Source organism: Montipora foliosa, chromosome 2, assembly GCF_036669935.1.
Source record: "Montipora foliosa isolate CH-2021 chromosome 2, ASM3666993v2, whole genome shotgun sequence".
Taxonomy (NCBI): Eukaryota; Metazoa; Cnidaria; class Anthozoa; order Scleractinia; family Acroporidae; genus Montipora; species Montipora foliosa.
In genome coordinates, this window is record NC_090870.1 from 27,847,291 (window position 1) to 27,852,290 (window position 5,000).

The following is a 5,000-nucleotide window of genomic DNA, read 5'->3' on the forward strand; positions in this document are numbered from 1 at the left end:
TCAGTCTTCGGTCTTCGGCCTTCGGTCTTCGTTTTGTAGACACTCGTCACATGAGCTCCCCGCGTAGACTCAGACTTCGATCTTCTGAAAGGAAATGTATGAGTGAGGTTAGCGATAGTGAAGGAAAAAAAGAAAACTTGATAAATCTGTGGTGTTGTTTTCTAAAAGGCGGTAGAATGGTTAGTACTAAACACTATTGATGTAAATCGGACTCACAGTATCCAGATAAATGACCATGAATTGCCGAAATCTCTCAAAGAGTTGCAGGAATCAGGAGAGAAAGTCTTCATACCGCTACCAAAACCATCGTAAGACATCAAGAAATGTAAGCCATGGTTAATCGATTGAAGGCGGGAATTCTTAACTGTGAAAAACATATATTTGTGCTCTACAAAAGGTCCCACAGCGGAAGTTCCTGATGTCCACCAAGAGTGACAAGAAGGTTCATAAAAGGGAAAGCATTACCGCTTTGAAAAACGCACGAGACTTTGAAATACGCCCAAAAAAGAGAGGATACCCAGAGAGCAGTGTTAAGGTGCATCTCTGAGAGAAACAAAACAAAAAGAGGTCACGCACGAGGACATGAAAACGCACATGTATCACAATTCTGACTTTTGTCTCAAAATACCACTCCGCTCACGAGGAAATGTCACCTGATAGAAAATTACCCACATCTAAGAGAAATAACCCTCCCCCCCCCCCCCCCCCATACTTCGTAGTATATGGCAAAATCCATGAAAGATATCTTAGTCAACAGCAGGAGTAGCGTAATAATAAGGCCCATCAACCGTCTTTTCCAACATGCCAACCTGCCGACGGAGTAGAATAGCGAACAGAACTTGCACTAGGGTACCATTTCCTTCCAACATCGAATCTTTTTTTGTATTTTCGCCACAGACTAAGGGCCATTATCGATGCTCGGATCAAGTGCGTGGTCACTTTCACTGTTTACACAACCTTATACAGCCACTCACTCGTTTAAAAAGGTCGTTACGTTTGCCCGTCAATTTCAACCCCCTACACTTTGAACACCGTTCTAACTGCTCAATTGTGTATTGTTCTGGTTCTCTCTAGAGAACTGAGCCAAGAACACGGTCGAAGTCGCTTAAAACCAAATCGATTGAAGCGAATATTATGCCTCATTTCCCTTGTGACTCTTACAGACTGAACTTTGTTTGTCTGAGTCACTTGGGGATCTATAATTTCATGACGTCATTAGTGCAAAGCGCTATTCCCTGGGTGGTTGCTTACGAGAGCTTTGACTGTACTTAATTAAGCACTTAAGGGGTGACTTTGACCTTTGCACCATCAATACTCTCTCCACAGGAAAAGTATCTAAAACAGACCACAAAAGTATTGTGTTGAGAGATGGAGACACAAAGGCGCAAAAGAAAAGGGGAATTACCAGGTTTTGTTTATTAGGCAAACCTCATGCATGCTGAAAAAAAAAAGGGCACAGCAAAGCCATGGCAATATTGCAGAAACATTTTCTATATTGACTATAATGGGGTTGCATTTTCAGCAGAGTTCCCGACAGAGTTACGAGAATGGGGTCGCAAATTTGTCGGGATTTTGGGGGTAAGAAAATTCTGGCAAGGATTTGCGGTAAAAAAAAAAAATTGTCACAGAAAGAACTGTAGCGCTGTTAATTCAATATTTACTAGTCACATTACATTCCTTTTTGAAATTACAATTAAAAGGCTTAGCTTAACGTAAGGTTTCTGCATAAACAGAAAGTGACTAAGTTGAGGTCGCTAAAATTACATTTATCCAAAAGTGAATAAGATGGGGTCTATAATTGGCCATAAAATAGACTATAAAGGGCTAGGGGTTCCGAGCAGTAGTATAGCAGCTCTCGTAACGTATAATTTGATTGGCACACACCCAGCGAAAATTGGCCCAAGTACCCCACCCCCCTCTCCCCCCTGGGTGTGGCACCCTGGCAAAATTTTGGAAACTCAATTAATTAAGAGAGTTCAATACAACATTTCCACGCAAAGAGCACACTGGGAAAATTCACTCTCTAAGATGAACTGATGTCAAATTATCATAAAACGTTTGGATTGAACTTTTTACAAGATACAAAAATGTGAATCGTCCAATGAGCCGTTTAATCAACCAGTGTGTCACTGGACGTTCTGCCACCTCACGACGAACAGCTTCTAACGTGTTGACGTCAGTCACGCCTGGTTCAAGCTGAACACCTTCTTCCTCTTGAATTGCCTTCCAAATATTGCATCGTACATCATGAATCAATTTTAGGACCATCTCTTCATCACTTGCATCTTTGCTAATCCAGTCTTCCCTCAGGTCTTGCATTTTCTTGACAAATCCTAACGCGTAATCATCGGAATTGTCATCCTCGATCAACTCAGTGAGAAGTTCTTTAAGATCTCGTGGTACTTGCGATTCGAAGCAATCGATCGTAAAGGCAAAGTTTTTGCACTCTTCGTAATTTTGTTTGCCGTCCCCAAACTGTATGTGCTTGACATAAGGAACATCACGCTTCAGTTGCTGTCTGTTTATAGGTTGATGAGGCACATCACCGCAATCAAAGTCACGCAAGCATTCCTCGATGATACCACGACGAGACCCTTCGCTGACGAAGGGTAATATTATATTACCCAACTCAATAACAATTCGTTTAATTTCCAGTTTAATATGGTGAGGTGTTTCTCCCAAACAGCACATGGACCAGCAGTGATTCATTAGCACAAAGACAGGCTCCAGATCAAGACGAAGTTGATCTAGTTCGCTACTCTGAAAACTCTCTTCGTCATCAATCATGTATCTCAACACATCAAGGCCATTGATGTGGGGTAAGATTCGAACTTTTGAGAAAGTGTCTGCGACCATTTGGAGACGTCGAAGGGTTTTACTCCTTTTCAGTCCCATATACTGTATCAGAATGTTAACTGCTTCAGAGAACTTTTGCCATTCACGCCACAGTTGATTATTTTGCTCTTCTTTACAACGCAGATCTTCGTCCCTTTTAGCCCTCTCAAATCGCAACTCTTCGTCTTTGGTTTCCCTAAAACGCCTTTGAGCCTCTCTCCGCATCACATAAACGATCCCGAGTCCAAAAAATATGGACTGTAGACATGTAGTGACAATGTAAAATAGAAATGTGATGAAATCCTTGTAGACTGTAGCGAAAGCTAAGCAAGATGGGATGCTGTTGCCATTCAATACCGTCGAGTTTTCCATCATCTTCCAAGAATTTAAACAGCAACCGAGGCGAGAACAGGAAAAGCATAAAAGAAGAAAGAAATTTGTGTTCAAGTAGAAAATAAATTCCGCTGATTCAGTGATTGGTCAATTTTAAAGTAAGTGTCAAAACCACATCTTCCCAAAGTTCAAGGTCATTACAGAAAGCAATATAATACTCCAATTGTTGCACTGTAAGGGGTCACTTTGTGGACTTTGCCTCCATGGAAAGTACAAGGTCTATCTGAATTTTATTTCTGTTTGTATTTCTTATTTCTGGTAGGAACTGCTCACTGACGGCGCACTCATACTACTCATACATACCCCGTCACAGGTCCTAAAATTTGGGTATAAAATGGAGCAAGACAAAAGAATCATTGCTATTCTGATTATCAATTTCTGATTAGGTATTGTTATATTGGTTTTGTTCTTTTTTTTTTTAATTATGGACATTAATTATATTTCCGATCCGATATATGAAAGACGAAACTAAATTTTTGTCAAGCATTTTGAGGATTCAGTCGGGATGCCAAAAGGAGTGCTAATTTAATTACTGTAAAACGAAAAACAAATGCTCCGTTGTGCCTTAATTAAGACATATCGATTATGAAAAGTGGCGGTGAGGTTACGAAAGTTTTGACCAGCCCGGCCATGTCTCCTGAAAAAAAGTCTGTCGAGTTTACCTTTTACTGCGTTTTTCACAATTCTACTGAATTCATCCTCCAGCGCCAACCGGCCAAACTGCGTTTTGGCTTTCATCAATCAAACTTCCGGCGCCAACCACAGATGACGAAATCAATTGATGCGTGACTAACCCACCAATCAGCATCTTTGGTTCCCACGGTACATTCGTATAATAATAATAATAATAATAATACGTTGCGTGATTGGACCTGTGCTCCTACCCATACCATCGCTGGGGTAATGGAATTGTACGAGCAGCTTACGCCCACTAAGGTGTACACAGTCCACAAAACGAGTGCAGCACAGGGTGACATCACGTATAGACTGTGTGGGAAAGCTCCTGAAACTCTTGTGCATGTGCTAGGGTACTCTGCTCTGGCCCAGTCTAAATATCTAGAAAGACACAACGCAGCACTGAAAGTTCTCTTCTTCGAGATGACTAGGGTTGTGAGGCTAATTGATTCAGTCCCTCCCTGGTACTCGTGTGCAGTACCCAAACCAGTCTATGAGTCATCTGAGGCATTAGCGTTTTGGGATGTTCCAGTTTATGCGGAACACACCAATGTCAAGGCTAACAGAGTGGACGCTCGATTTGTGGACCACAAGAATAAGAAGGTGTGGGCTGTGGAGATGTCCTGTCCGTGGATGGAGCATCGAGAAAAGAAGTCCGAGGAGAACACGGTCAAGTAAGGGCCACTGCGATTTGAGCTAAAGAAACAGTACCCCGGCTATGACGTTGAACAATGTAACATCATCATTGACGTGCTGGGTGGGGGGGGGGGGGTGGTCAAGGGATGTAGACCTGACAATGAGGAAGCTTTTTGGTAGTAGGGGCTATGACGTTTTGAGAAGGATGCAGAAGGCTACCATCTCGAGTTCTCTCAACATAGTGAGAACTTTCAAAGCTACCGCCAATTGACTTTCCCCGTGGGAATAGTATAAGAGCTCAATATAGTTTTAGTATTAGAGAGCTTTAGATTGTCCGTAAGATTTTTTATATTGTATCACTAATTTACTTATTTTTTTATTTAATTATTTTTTAATTCAGTAGTTTTCTTTGTTCCCTCAGATCGCATAGGTTACACTGCGCGCCCTATGTGGTTCTATTT